Source organism: Pieris napi, chromosome 4 (assembly GCF_905475465.1).
Source record: "Pieris napi chromosome 4, ilPieNapi1.2, whole genome shotgun sequence".
Lineage (NCBI taxonomy): Eukaryota > Metazoa > Arthropoda > Insecta > Lepidoptera > Pieridae > Pieris > Pieris napi.
Window position 1 is genome coordinate 6,785,134 of NC_062237.1, and position 17,154 is coordinate 6,802,287.

At 31.4% G+C, this 17,154-nt stretch overlaps 1 protein-coding gene across 1 annotated transcript in view; it reads right to left on the reverse strand.

The window, feature by feature from the left end:
- LOC125048843 (metabotropic glutamate receptor 2-like) overlaps positions 1-13,304 on the reverse strand; it is a 150,456-nt gene extending 137,152 nt beyond the window's left edge. The window contains exon 1 of the mRNA XM_047647762.1: positions 13,221-13,304. The gene's annotated coding sequence lies outside the window, so the exon portion shown is untranslated. The remainder of the gene's footprint in view (positions 1-13,220) is intronic.
- Positions 13,305-17,154: the final 3,850 nt, after the last annotated feature.

A 17,154-nucleotide genomic window follows, 5' to 3' on the forward strand; every position in this document is an offset into this window, starting at 1 on the left:
GACAACCCTGGAATATCCGGTCCGATAGCGCCTTGATACTTGAAACCGGACTGACCCAGTTCCCGCGATGTGGGCTACATCAAACAAACCAGATGTGCTTCTGCGGAATTTACTACGTTTTTTCCAATACCAATATAATAAAAATCGTTTTTCGATACCTACGAATTCTTGCCCGTGTTACTGTCGTAATTTATGGAAGAATGAATTATCGTGGAGTTTGAGGAAAATATATTTTATAAGAAACTATGGGAAATTCTTAGAAAGGTTTCCTTTATTAATAGTTCATATCGTACAAAATTTAGGAAAACTTAAAGTCAATCAACACCAATTGCATGGCCGGGTTTTTTAACTTATTTTTCCCCGCTATTTTTCATAAATTATTCTCGATTAAAGAATTTTATGGTAAAAAGTCTGCTTTATCTTAAACTCCTAAAAAGTAGACACCATAGCCGTCGTAAGTGTAGGCACACAAATATGAACATCTCTTAATATATGTAACGGAATATATAAAAAACACACATGGCGCTACAAATCTAGATCTCAGGTTTCTTTATAATTTTTTTTAATAGGCACCTTTAAAAGTCACTTTCAATTTTTGACCGTGTTTCTGATCGTGACGACGGTCGTTCGATTAACGTACGTTTCGTACGACGTGCGGCTCTCAATTTTGACATCTTTGTCTATAAATAGTTAGTATAAAATTCTACCCTACAACCTACTTAGTAGGTCCAAACTTCTATTCATATAATCTCTGGCCACAAGGCTTAACTTGTATTCAACGTTGCTCAGACAATGCATAAGTTTGTGCCGATATCTGCATCATAATAGGCATGTTCACTTTCCAACTAAGTACTTCATATAATAGTTTACGGAGTACTTGTTTATATAATGAGCACATTTACACAATCTTCTATGAACGTCTTACCGAACTTATACTAAATTTACAGGCTCGTTTGGTGCATTATGCTTCTAAAAAAAAAGAATTGATTCAAGTAGGTACTATATCTTATTTTTATTAAATTTAAACCAAATGTGTACCTTAATTAATTGTACAAAACACTGGTGTATTGTAATATAATAAAGATATGTTGTGTGATAAGATTATACATAAATGTCAAAAAGTCTTTAACTAATACTTAGGGTCTGTTTCACAATGTATGGATAAAGTACTAAATAGCTATGCAACAAATTAATTATTTGGAAGATAAATTGTGCTATTTGACATTCATCGGACTCATAACTTATGATGGACCTTATGTGACGAATAACGCTATCTGACAGTCGTGAAACGCAACAATAGTGTTTATCCTACCTATAAGTAATAAATAGCTAATTTGGAACTTATGTAGAACTTATCCGTACATTGTGAAATAGACCCTTAGTTTTATTAATTTTCAAGCTTTTTTTTAAATTTTACTGATTTATTTACAGAGTTATAAAAATATTGTTATCTACTGTTGAAATAAATATTATTTTAAAAGAACGATTGTATTTCACTTCGCACTGTATATCAAAGCAACGGTCTTCATCTGCTCAGAGTATTTGTCACAAAACTAGATCTTTCAAAAGAAATATCTTTCTTTAATAGCACCATTATCGGATTCATTCCAAACGTGCGTTGGCTCGAAATGTGAAATTTTTAGACGAAGCTATTTTTTCTTGGATTTTTTTTGTGATCCTTATATAAATTTGTTCATTTGCGATAGGTATAATAAGATAGATAGGTAATGAGAATTCGAAATTAAAGTGATGATCACTCTCTTCGACTTCTAATTACAGTAGGTTCGTTGTGATTAATTACTGTGTTACGTATTAATAACTTGTTAGTGTATAAATTTTCATAAAAATAATAAACTTTCACATATAAATTAACTTTATTTATTGTTTCTGTCATCATCAAAAAATTACCTATTTATACAAAAATACTTTTCTGAAATACATACTGTATTTTATTGTGAGGGTAATAAATCGTTATAATATAAGAAAGTCACAGGGGAAATAAAGATGTGTGAATATGTTACAACATTTTTGACACAATTCTGAAACAGAAATATTAAAGGAAAATTGGTCCCCTGTATTAAACCAACAGCTCCAAACTATTCACATGAAAATTACTATTTCCATTATACGTACTGATTTGATTGGTATGCACCTCTATGGTTTCGGCAGTGGTATGGGCCGTATCACCTGGCATTTAGTTTGTTTCTCATTAAACAACCTAGGAAAATATTATATAATAAAATGAAATAATGAATAAAAAAAGAAAAAATGAAATATTCAGTTATAATATATAGGTAGGTTATATATATATTATGGCTGATAGGTTCGTTGTTTGCAGGGAACCTTGAGGGAAATGCCCGATAATTTTGAAGCTCGTGTGGTATTCGGGGGATTATTTTTCCGACCCAAATGTCGGCCAATAGAATTGCACCATGAGACGAAATGTACAGTTAACAAATAAGAATTTCATAATGAATAAAACAACTACTTAATACTTTTCTTGAAGCAACGACCAGAGAAAATTTTCACAAAAAATTATCAGTATAATACCATGTAGGTTGTACCACGTGACGTCGAATGGTGCAATTCTATCGGCCGATATTTGGGTCGGAAAAATAATCATAATAATTTGGCGTGTAGAACTATTAATTCCATTTTAGTTTTACAAAACAATTTTATTTGAGCACGTTGCTTCAGTTATACTATCTGTGTACGTATATAGGTATGCTGATCATCAACTAGCTTATTAGAATAAAACAAATAATCAGGAAAAAAATACTTGATCGATTAATTTTCTGGATATAAATCCACTAATTTTATACTTTACTAGCAAATAAAAAATAGGGGTGGATCGTAGAGGGGTTATATGTATTTTTTAATGTTGTATCATATAAAAAAAAAATCTAAAAATTAAAAAAAAAATATTTAGGGGTGGGACTACCTTTAACATTTAGGGGGATGAAAAATAGATGTTGTCCGATTCTCAGACATACCCAATATGTACACAAAATTTCATGAGAATCGATCGAGCCGTTTCGGAGGAGTTTAACCACAAACACCGCGACACGAGAATTTTATATATTTGATAAGGTAAGGTTTTCTAAACGTATTGAATGAATTGTGTGTCCCGAACTTCACTGTGGGGTTGAGAACAGCATACTTTAAATTAACTCATAATATGAACTTGTAATTTATTTGAACATAATCGTAAGCATGAGACTAAAAATCAATCAAACCTTCTGAAGATCCTAGCAAAAGGTCTAAGCTATTTTACAAAGTCTTTGAATAAAATGTTTTATAGTTACAATTTTCCTAAACATGTAGGCGTATCCTTCTATTACCCGAGCTCTATAACCATTGACCTTTATCAAAAATCGGGAAGTCTATATGACCCGCTCACTCACATGGAAAATGAAAAAGATAAACTGTGTATGGGGATAATCCTGGAGCAATGAAGTAGGCGATTCTTTTACGGGTACATTAAACATACTTAAATTAATGCAAATTCTATTAAAGTTATCTGTTCCTAATCAATTATATAAAGGTAGAGGCTGTCTAGAATTCCCTGTTTTTTAACTAACCTACTACTTTTGTATGCCAATTCAGTCTATCAGTTTTTACATACAACATATTTTTTTACCACACGCCATCTTATACATGACAGCCTGCAAGGTGCAGCTTTTAAAAGTTAGAACAACATATTTTTAACAACATGTTCATAGAGCAAAATGTGTTGTAAAAGGAACAAAAAATACTATAATATAATCTTAATATATATAAATTACGTATCACATTGTTTGTCCGCTAAACTACCGAACCGATATCAATCAAATTTGCACACCGTGTGTAGTTTGATCCAACTTAAAAGATAGGATAGCTTACATCTCAATTTATACCCGCAATATTATTTTGTTGCAAAATATTTGTTTATTATTTGATAGTCACAATTCTAACAGATGGCGCTGTGTTGAAAGTAACAACGTTTCACATAAGCTACAATTTAATGGCATAACCACCAAAAAAGCATGGTGGTCCCCATGACCGGTGTTCTCCTACCGTTACCCTTGAATACTTTACTACCATGTAATATAATAAAAACCTTAGCCACAGCAACGCTTGGCAGGTCTGCTAGTAATTATATATTTTTTAGAAAAAACAATTGCACTTTTCATTAAATATATAATTAACCGCCTACAGCGACTTACAACAAATGTGACTCAAGTAAACATTAAGTAAATAAGCGAACATTACACGAAAATTTTATAGCCTGTTTTTGGGACCGCCTGTTCAGCCAAGATTAGCGTTTATCTATCGTCACCATAAAATGCCATGCTCCACTCGTTTTTCTAAAAGTATCACCAACGCATACTTCGCTACAACGTATCTCTATTTAGTTTAAATAGTGGTCAATGGAAATGATAATGGTATATGTAATGCCATTCTCATTTCCACAGACAATCGTTGAACTATAGTAATAGAAAAATAAAAAATATTCAGCAATAATTTAAAATATAAGTAAAAATTTTCGTGACTTTACTTATGTTGCATATGTAAATACACCACCACCATTCCCCCATTTTTTATTAAATTTTGCTGAATGATAGTTTTTTATTCGTTCTTTTTTTGAAAATTTTCTGCAATGGCCTAGTCTTAAACGTCAGTTGTAAAACAATAATAGTTATTCTAATTACAGTTGTTGTTTATTGAATACCCGCGCCCCTTATAATAGGTACCCTGATATTTACATTAGAATAAAATTAACCCTTATGGTAATTCGAGTGCGGATAACATACGATTTTATACAAAAGATAGCCTGTCCTTAAATCGTTGTTTTTGGAAAACGTGAAAATTTTACGAATTTGAAATTACGACTACTATCAACTAACAAATGTAAACAATAATTCATCGTTGCAAATATAACAAAAAGTTACGGTTGGAAATGTTCGGTATTTTCGGGACTATTCACTCTATATTTAGATTTAATATTATAAATATACTAAATAATAACGTGCGATACGAACTCATTCTTATCTACAAATATTATATCATACTTAAAATCAAAATTAATATGAGGCTTTATATTACTCTCTTACTTTTCAGATGTGGTACAAAATAACGGGTCATTACAGATAGAGATCTAGTTTGTAAGTTTTTGTGTCCTATATGTATATGTTTGTTTTATCTGGATATATGCTTGTTTCTTCACTATCTAGACATAATGTTAAATAAATAAAATGTGCACGTGAAGGCGGTTACAGAATTCTATCTTCATCTGAATGAAGATAGAATTCTGTAACCGCCTCTCCATTCTGAAATGGAGAAGTCGCTCAATATGTCATTGTGCCTGAACAGTCAACTCACATTTTCAAATTCATATCAATAGTTTTTCACCACTCTTTAAATAAATAAACTTAAATATTAATGAGTTGTAAGTTAATAAAGAATTTAAAAATAAATTATTTCATTAAAAATATTATTGTAATAAAATACTAATAATATAATGATTTCTAACACTTATTATTATTAAAACTATGCTGTTCTAGTCCTAGCATTTAGTAGTACTACTATAAACTGTTTACTATTAAAATATAATCATTATTGGTTTGCGGTAAACCTGTGTTAAGGTAGGCGTAGGCGTATCTATGAACTAAATTTAAACAATAAAATTTTATTTTTGAGATTTATAGGATTCCCTGTATATCCATACAGTTTCTTTATAAACGACGAGATAAAAATATCGTTATACTGCAATTTCCACTTGACAAAAGTAACAAGATTCTTGCTAGTGGAGCAAGATATAAGTGCTATAACTTATGTCTGGGACATGTTATAAATGAGTGCGATTAATCAAGAGACCAGAGACGTGGGGTTTCCTTCATTTGGTCGGATTAACGGGATTATTATAACGTAATGGACGATTTACTACCAAACACAAACTTATGTATCAAACTAACACCAAGTTAGATTAGATAGAGCATGTTAAGGATCTCGAGTACTTTTTATACTGTATATTACTTTTTTATAATTTCTGAGAATATAATCTATACATGTAGTATATAATCTGAAATATTACTCTGAAGTGAGTACACAAAGAGATAAATTTGTTGTAGATAGAAATATTTTTTGAGTGTACAATCTAAATGTAATTCAAAAATAATTACCTACACTGATGTTAAAATATGATATGAATGAAAATGAGTGTCTATCATTGTTTAATGTACAATTTTTTTTTTTATTACATTCAAGATATTTTATTAATTATATAAACTCAATACAAGTTGTGTGCTGCGTTTTCATTTAGGAGATTGCCAAAATAATTTAAACTTGGTTTTTTAGAATTAAAAGTAATAGGTACTATAACCCTGGCATCTAGTGACCGAATTGAAGTTTTTAAACCAAAAAATACAACTTTTCCATCGGAATCAACGACATGCTACCGCACAGCTGAAATGAAACTGCATCAAAAACTTGCAAGAAAATTTTCTTTTTCTCAAAGAATTTAATAAAAAAAGTTAATTGCTTTTCTTTGAAATTGCGACTCTTTTTAATACAACTTGGAGCAAAGCCGAGTATTTGTACCTCGTACCTTGAGAATCGGCTTTTTAAATATTTTTACGCAACAGTTACTGAATTACTATTTTTCTTTGAAATATTATTGTGGATAACTTCGGTCTAATTCAATCATATTTTAATAAACTAACGGTACCATTCATACATTTAAAATTCATTCTTTAACTGATATTAATACTTAATACTAAACTTTATACTACTGATAATTATATATAAATATAAGTCGAGATTTCTAATGCTTTACAGCAGTACGTGATCAGCGAGAGTTTACTGTTTCGTTAAAAAAGTTTAAATTGAATGTATGTACACTCGTAAAGCAGAGTATGTTTCATGTATTTAAATTTCATTTAATTTTCTATTTTGGTTTTTATTGAAACCGTTGGGTCCGTCTCAACGGTTGATTATGATGATTATGTCAAAAGAATGCCTAGTCCAATCACACACTTGACTCGATCCGTCTCTTCTTTTGTCAAATCACTATTAACCGAAACGCTTCATCGTTTCGTCCTTTGTTTGCCATTCTCACGCATCAGATCTTTCATATCCCTTGATAATCAATAGAATAACACGTAATAACAATTAATTTGGCATCCATTTTCAGTACAGTATCTATAGGTGTTTCAGGTGTACCCAAACAAATCGAAGATATTTACGTGTTTCTCATTTCTAATGGCAGTTGTAATTGCTATGAATCATTTTTTAGAAAAACAATAGTAAAGGTTTGTTACAAGAAACACAAAGTTGTCCGTGTGTTATCTTATTTCACCAGAAACCAAGGATATAAGTTTTACACACCGTGTGCGTTGAAGAATTAACCACGAAGGCGCCATTAAAACTGGGTTGTATAAAATGAGGTACATTACGGGTCCCTCATAATTTCACAGTGTAAGCGTTAATTCAGCGGCACTGCAGACTTTATTTCATTAAAAATTAATTAGCACAGCACCTTTTAGAATTTAATTATTAGGCCTAACATTTAAAGCTACAGCTACAGTTACTTTAGCAAAATAATAGATATATGAGCTACTGGCTTATTTCGCGCTGTAAATTTAAATTTACAATGGCCGACCCTCTTTTAAGAATGTCGAATCCCGGCAATTAAATACACCTTAATTGTGTTTTATTTAATTTCATATCAATCATACAACAAGTGATAAAAATCAAATCTACACAGAACTCTATATTTTTGTTTACACAAGATGGAAATGCATTTACAGAAATTCCCCGTAAACGACTCGAGGATTCACTGATTAAGATTGGGAGTTCTACCAAAGACCGTCTGATATCAACTGGGAACTATAACGCACACACTCAACGATTTAAATCAAAATAAGCCAGCTATCTTATACCTTTGAATGGATAATTCTTGAAGATATATAGAAGTTATATATACAAATTGAAAACCACCTTATTTATATAAGTACAACTAAAATTAAATCTATTTTATTTTAGTCGTGTTTCATTACCTTCCCTAAATAGACCTCTATTTGTGGAACAAAAGCAGAAATGAATTTCCGCCAAATAGAGATAGAAATCTCGATTCCAGCAATAATGTTAATCCAATATTGATTAGTTTGTTCTGTACCAGGTGGGAACTAGATAAGCACACTACACATAGCACATAATAGAGTATTAATAGTTTGGAAAGGTAAACATGATTCAACTACTAAAATATTTCTGTCACTACTAAATGTTAGAATCTTACAAATTAAACAGTTATTAAACATAATTGTACAATTTTATAAATGTTCTAATCACGGCTGAGCACCACTGGTAATCTAATATATAAAATTCTTGTGTCGCGGTGTTTGTAGTTAAACTCCTCCGAAACGGCTTGACCGATTCTCATGAAAGTTTGTGTGCATATTGGGTATGTCTGAGAATCGGACAACATCTATTTTTCATCCCCCTAAATGTTAAGGGTAGTCCACCCCAAATTTTGAATTTTTTATTTTTAGATATTTTTTTTTTTTTTATGATTCAGCATTAAAAAATACATACAACCCCTAATTTTCACCCCTCTACGATCAACCCCTATTTTTTATTATAAATGATATACGGCAAAACGACGTTTGCCAGGTCAGCTAGTAATATTATAAATAATAAAACTTGCCTATTGGACAAAGGAACCGGCATGCATTAATGTCACGAAATCCAATCTTAAAAATCTAGGTTTAATACAATGTTTTACAACTTGTACTGGAAAACTTTTTTGTGCTGGATCTAGACTAACAGAAGTTCCAATTAACTCCAAAGAGTAGTTAAAGCGAATAGAATCCGTACGTGACCACATCAGTCGTCGGACGATTAAATTTTAATACCTTTTATTGTTATGCCTGAGCCCGCAAATGAACTTTCCTGATAGTTTTAAATATTCACGCAAGTTACAAAAGCCTTTTAGTATACATTATCCCGCGTTTTAATTGAGTTTATACAATGTCCCCAGGTAAATGACGTAACGAAAATGAAGCGGTGGTATATTGGGTAGATACTTGCGTTTATCACTCACCACTTTTGTTCAAAAGCGTCGAAGGGAATCTCGCTGAACACAAGATTAATTCACGTTTAAATTAATTAATTAATAATAATAATCAATGGCGCTACAACCTTTTTAGGTCTGGGCCTCAGATTTCTGTATCTGTTTCATGATCATTTGGTAATCTTATAGGCAAGTAGGTGATCAGCCTTCTGTGCCTGACGCACGCCGTTGACTTTTTGTCCAAGGCAAGCCGGTTTCCTCGCGATGTTTTTCTTCACCGTTCGAGCGAATGTTAAATGCGCAACATAAAAAGATCGTCCATTGGTGCACAGCCGGGGATCAAATCTACGACCTCAGGGATGAGAGGCGCACGCTGAAGCCACTAGATCAACACTGCTCACCATTTGTTTATTACGTTTTATTTAAATTATTTCACTCTTAATACTGATAACCAAAATATAACCTTTCAAAAACAAAATATGTTGCTAAGCGCAAAATTCGAAGACGGCAGCCAATTCAATTTTTTTAAAAATTAATAATTTGTACTCTGAAGAAGATTTTTTAGAGAGAAAAATATAAAAAAAATGTATATTTGGTTTCATTTAGAACTTAGATTTTTATTCTGGAAAAGCGAACATTCTCTATGAGGTTATATAGTAAACTGTTCCATATGTTAGTATGTAACTACTGAAAAGGGAATCTAAGTAGAAAAAACATATTACAGAGAAAGGAAGTTCGCGGGGGCAGCTAGTACCTAATTTCATTATGAGCAATTCAAATAAACAACTTTATTCATACCTACTTATTTGTTGGTACATTATTTAAATATAATTTATGTACTTGACTTGACTTCTTTTACTAAGTAACGCACAAAACTATGGCTAATCAAAGACGAGAAAATAAATGTATTTGTGTCTTGGATCTGTGTTTTTGATAATCTATTATTCACTTAAGAGCTTCCTATGAGCTTATTGGCTTAAGGAATTCAATTTCTCCTTAAGCAATACTTTTATATTGTCTTATATTTCCTTAAATATTCTATTATTTTGGAATTGAATGAAACTAAATGAATTCTTTATATCTATAGTATCTTTATCTATACTTCTTATTGTATAGATTAAGAGTTTGATTTAATTGATTTTGTGGTTTTCTTAAGAACGAATAGTCCAAATAGATAAAAACATTTCGTGTTGAACATTTGAGGAAGGTTAGGCAATAACCTCATGACGCTACAAAATACTATATGTTGTATAGTAAGTAAGTAATATGGTCTCATGAATGAGAAAGAAAAGAGGAAGGAACAATTAGGTCTTTTCTCATAACTTTGTCTTGTATAAAACGCCTTATTATGTAAACAAAGGGATGTTGGCAGCTATTGAGTCTTTTGAAAGCTCTGAAAAGTTGAGAGTAGAAGCTAAACGGCCGGAAGCGGAACCCACTCAGCAGAGCTTTAAGTGAAGCGCTACGCTGTTTATCGTTTTCTGAAAGCTTATCGGAAAGTCTTTAAGCTATACCATACATATTTGTATGTATGACTAGCTAATGCCCGTAAATTTTTCTGTGGCTATTTTTGAAGTCCCATTTCACTTTTTTTCAAGTTTTAGTGTATTTTTGGTGAAACTCGTGTCTCGTATCCTATTCTAGCCCACAGTGTAAGAAATAAAATTTATAAAAATAAATGAGTGTAGTATATAACAAAATTACAATTTAAATGCAAGGGTTGTATCAATATATTTCTTAAAATACATAAATTTATATTTATTAAAATAATTCAATCAATTCAAAAGTTTCCTCTACTTAATAAACTTAACATAAATACGTGTTCGAAAAACGCTTTAACTAATTAAAGTACATTTTAATTTAATATTACAACAATAATCGTAAACGTATATTAATGAGGTTTCGTCACGTTTATTTATTTAAAACGTAGTCAACATGGCAGTCATAAGTACAAAGTTTCTATAAATTGGTAAAATGGTAATAAATATACGTTAAAGAATAGAAAAATTTTAATACAGCTATGAGTCGATGTTTTTGTACAAAATAGGACATTTGCAAAGGGTCTTTAAAAACGTTGTACATCAAAAGCTCTGTTTCCTGTATGTTTCTGCCCTTGATGAAAAATAACCCAATATCAAGGAGAATGAACGTAACTTGTGTTAAGACTTAAACATATATATTTATAAGTCGTTTGTTTGAACTCCCATAGCAGTAGAGCATAAAGACGTATTCTACATCCCTTTCATTATTTTCCATTTTATTAAGAGCTAAAAATTTAAAATTATTGCTATCCAAAATAATACGAATTTCGGCAGGAATTTAACGGATAATCCTAGGGTATAACTCCAAATTGTTACGTAGACGGAAGTGTAAGCATATTTAAATTACCATAATAATAATACGAATTAATAATGATTACATAGGTACTTTGAAAAAGAGGTTAGGACGCCATTTAGTACTAATAATAATCAGTTTCAAGGAAGTAATGTTAAAAAGGTCTTTCTAATAAAAAGCTAAGTATGTAAGCTCTTGCAATCAAGTCTGAAATCAAGACACAACCGCACACAGCTGCCATCCGGCTGATTGGTTTGCGGTGCTTCGCTTAATTACTTCTGTTTCAACACATTTCTCAACACCAGATGTATCCAATGACGTTCTTTTAATCCAATTTCACTTTTTCATTAGGATTTCAATTTACATTCTAGTTTCATATAGATCGTTGTGTCTCGTGTAATGTAAATAAGGCCGGAGGCCGTAACGGATCGTTAAATTAGACTAATTAAACTTTTGAAGTTATACTTCTTTAGGCGCGTTATGAAATTGATGAGAGTGAAATTTTACGTTGCGCGCGCACCGTGACACAAAATTAACAGAATGAAGTTGCCCACGGAAGATGCTACGGCATTGGACATAATTTAAAAACAACATTCGAATAATAATAGAATTTATGTTACACTTAATGTAAGAGAATAATAATAAATATTTATTTATTTAATTTTTCAAATGTAAACTGAACTTTATTGACTATAATGACTCCTTTTCCAGTCTTTGATTATTTAATTGTAATTAATTATTTGCATGCAATCAAAAACTATTTTTAATATTGCCAAGGAAGTATAACTTCTTACGCGCGTACATAAATACACGCACCCTTTTTTTATAATGTGTGTATAACGTACGATATTAATTTACGCCCCAGGCGGATAGCACTGGGATCTAGGATCCCGATTAACTCTGCCACAGAACCATTTTAAATGTATAATATTATTTTAAATATATTAATAACTTTGATAGTATTTTAAGAGAATATTTTAACTTAGACAAGGAGTTCAAGGTTAGAATGACTTTCAGTTTCCATTCAGTTAGTTAATTAAAGCCAACCAGTAATCGTCTTAGTGAAACTTGAGAGTTCTATAGAATTCAATTGGATTCATTTTCAGGGCTTCTAGCCAATATCTTAGGCCTTTTGGCTTCGTCTGAGTAAATTATAAAGATTTTATTAAACATTTACGCTTTTTTATACTATGAGAAGTTATATTTTTTTGTATCGCATATTACTTTTTAAAGCTTTGCTTGACTGATTAGGCCTTAGAAATGTAGCAAAATTGAAGAATATCATTTAATCTTGTAATATTAAAATAAAAATAATAAGCTTTTATTGACAAAGTTAAATAGTACCAAAGGGAGTTTATTACGCTTACTAATAGCTATTGTGAATCCTGAGAAAGGTTTAGTTGAAGTTGAATTCGTGATTGTTTTATGTAAATTGATTAGTGTTCGCAGAGGTCGAAACCTTGTCATTGTATACGAAATCTAAGCAGGGGTCAAAAATACGTTTTTTATGTAAGTTAAGTTTTTAATTTAATGAACGGTAATGTACTAATAAGCCATATTTAAATTTAATAATAAGTTTAGAATTACATTAATTTACCAATGGAAAAAATATGTTCTTTTAGAAATAAATTTGTATAAATAATTTTAGTATGTACAAAATTAATAATATGTATCATTAGACTTTAAACTCCATGCTACATATAGTTTATAAAAGAGATGTAAATTAAATTATTTAATCACGAAAAGTATATATAGTTTACGCTTGACATATTTTTTTTAAGTTTAAATTTTTCTTAAAAACATATAATTTTACTGTGTCTAAATGTTTATATCTTACCTTTAAAATTCCATTGAAAATCGTAATGAAAAATTCACAACACTTCGACAGGAAGTTGGAAAGCGCGGGAAACCCACCCTCCAGACGCGTGAACCGATCGAGGGTTGCTAGAACACTGAAAGCTTACGCGGCTTACAAGATTTTCACAATTTTACACAAGGTTCAAATGAAACCTATCTCTGTACAAAAAGCTGACCGATGTTGTTAATCAACTGAGCCTCTATTCGTATATATGACACATAAATTGTATTTTTGAGTTTCAAGATTATTTGATAAAGTAATATAATAGTAAACAGTATTCATTTAAGTTATAATAGATTAGACGATTAATAAAAATCACGTTTACCCCGCAGGGTTACAACACGATGGGACAAATTTATATTTTTTTTATAGTTATTATTTATTTTTTTGTGGTTGCTTGTAGAATTTTTTCCCTTGCTAGTTTGCTTATGTTCTAATATATAATTGATGTGTATGTGTGTAAAATTTGTGATGTCATATTTTCTTGTATAATTTTATGCAGACACGTTGTTTTAGAACTTATAAATAAATAAATTTCGGTCTGTGACGTTTGTATTTCTTACAGCTTTATATAAAAGCCGCTACCTATGCGTAATTAAAATCAAAATTATCGCTTACTTGCCATGTGCTTTGTTTTTTGCATTAGTGCATGGCATGTATTTGTTTGAGCCTTATAGTATTTAAAAGTGTTAGATAGGGGCCTCATAGCTGTTGTCGGTCTTATTAAGTGGCAGCTAGGTGAGGGGTACCGGGTTCGATTCCCGGTTCGAGGGCAAGTTTTAATTTAATTTATTTAATTTGTTCTCGGCCTTTGGGAGGGTTGTGCGGTACCGGGCGAGTGCCTAAAACCGTACATGGAGGACTTGGTCGAATTTCTAAGGCAAAAAGCACGAATTATATAAAAATCTCATACTTGACGCTGGCTAATGCACAAACCGTGCCAGAGCCATAAAAAAAAAGTGTTAGATTGTTTTCTAAAGTTTAATTTTAGAAATTTAATTAAGTTCACTGAAGAGTTAAATTTTATTTCACTGTTTTCTTGATAAAAATGTATGTTATTTCAGGTTGAGTGGGAGGTTATTTCTCTCTTAAATATCTTTAAGTAAATGTCAATATGAAATACGTGTAAAAATATTATTATAGTGAAGCTAAATGTATTATTCTCGCCTTTTGACGTAGTCTGAGCCAAATTACATTTTCTTTATAACAAAAGACATATTTTCTCCTAAGTATACACATTACCTACAGAAGCCTTTAAACATAATTATTTTTATTTCTCGCTAGAGTTTTTATTTTTTATAGTATGATGGCATCGTGGTAAAAAAGAAACACCTTTGTTCGAGGGATAGATTTTCTACTAAATTGAATAATTTTGATGAATTAATGCAAACTTTCAAATCAAAATTAAATCTTAAAACACGAGTAAAGATAACTATTAATTTAATAGACCTTATAACTATATTTTATATGCCTAGCCGATAAGGTTTATATTTGTCTAAAAAATATATTATATATTTTTACTATCAAATTTGTTCTCCGTATCTTTGATCGCGTGAAATTACATCTATCTCACGGGAACTGTATATTTTGTATATTTTTATTATATTTAAATATTAGCCAAAAACGTGTTTCACCCCTTTTTCCAAGATGGCGGCCGGGGACAAGGGCGCCAACCCCACAAATTTGGGTTTAAGCTTGTAACCCTACTACCTACATATTCCATAAATAAAATTGCGTCCTCTAAAAAAGTTCAGCAAATGTAACATTTCAATGGACTTATTATCTATTTCTCAAAATTGTACGACAATTGTCAAATTTAAATACGTGTCTTTTGAAGTTATAAATCATATTAATTTAATATTAGTAGCTCTATCTATGTGTCCGCCTTCGAACTTTGTGTTTATTTTTTACTGGCATTCCCAATTATGCAAAATTATTACTGGGGAACATCCAAACACCAGTCGTGGATTGATTGGAAATCAATGTAAACAGATGCAACAGTACGGTTACCTTAATACTTTGAAAAGAAACATATTTTCGACTTAGTTTGAATTATTTATGTAGTATGAGATGTCGTTGAATAAAGAAAATATATTTCCGAAAGGAGAAGTGTATTCCACGCGTATCCTCTGGGTCCCATCTAGGTATCTAGACTACGTTTGAAGGCTGAGCCCGAATAGATAGCACTTTGAATTTTTATGAGATAGCTTTTTTCGAGAAATATAACAATATTTCACAATCTCATAAGAATTTATAATAGACATAATATCATTCTTGCGTCATATAAGTTAAATATAATATTCATATATATCGGTTAAGAAGGATTGTAAACTGTATATAAAATCATCGTAAAGGCTATTAATTTAAATGATCCATGAAAAAGATCGAAATATTCTGACAATAACTATATTTAGTTAATCCGCCTCTAATTAAATAGCTCCGACTGTATATAGAGTCAGCTTAGAACAGTATTATGGTAAAACCATATGGTTTTTCACAGTGTTAAGTATAACCGAAATGATATCTTTATATATATAATTCTTCTGTGAGTGTGTATGTCACTGAACTTCTCTCACACGACTGGACCGATTTTGATGAAATTTTTTGTGTGTGTTCAAGGGGATCTGGGAATGGTTTAGATTCACAAATCAGCCCGCCAGATGGCACTGCAGTCGGTACTTTCATACTTTGCTTTACTAATCGCTTGAAATATCATGCAGGACAACGTCTGTCGGGTCCACTAGTGAATATATATTGTAGGCTGTCTTCTTATCTTAGTTTGTATGTTTATGCTACTTATCTGCGACTCTCATCTTAATATTGTAAGATAAAATCTAAAAATACATACATTTTCTAATCTTGTTGTGTACCTCTTTGGTTTACGCGAGTCGTACAGTGCATATTAATAAACTCTTTTGAAAAATACTTTACAACTACTAAAACTTTACTTTACTCTACCTGAATAAATATTACAAAAGAGAGGTTTTATCAATTCGACGATGTATTGGCATGTTACTTGAAACAACCAAACATGATTGTTTCTTTTTACATTAAATACCACTTTCTACGCTAAAGTTATAGCCCTACTTAAACATTCGCGTTAAATATAGAATAAAATAAATCAGTGACGCTACAACCACTTTAGGTCTAGGCCTCAGATTTCTTAAGTAAGGCAAGTAGGTGATCAACCTTCAGTGCCTGACACACACCGTCGACTGTTGGGTCTAAGGCAGGCCGGTTTCCTCACGATGTTTTCCTTCACCGTTCGAGCGAATGTTAAATGCGCACATAGTAAGAAAGTCCATTGGCGCACAGCAGGGGATGGAAACTACGACCTCAGTGATGAGAGTCGCATGCTGAAGCCACTAGGCCAACACTGTTCATATAAATATAAGATCCTGTTTTTATTCCGAAGTGATTCAGGATGAATCTTGAAAACCTTGAAAAAGACAGAAAAAAAGGAACTATATGGCGGGTGTTTATTTCATTTTATTTCATATTCTTGATGTCATTTTACACATAACATACATTAAACGTTTACATCTGTATAGATTGTGTATGCATAAAGCCACAATAGGACCCACGGCACACACTAATCTGGGATGTTTTATTGCTCATTTTAATGGGGTAAGTGGTCAACCGTCTGTGCCTTTAGTGTAAGGCATTCCGGATCTCACGATGTCTCTTCTTCCCCATTAAACAATTATCACACTTATGCATTAGTCCACAGCCGGGCTCAACCACCCACCTCACAGGAGGTATGACCTCACACATAACATTATTTAAATTTTGAATCGTCGAGTAACTAAAGTTATTTTACATTTTCAGTAATTTCAATGATATTAATTATCTGACGTAGTCTGTATAATCGTGTAAATTAATACGTGTGAAGTGAATTCTAGCAAATTTGAAT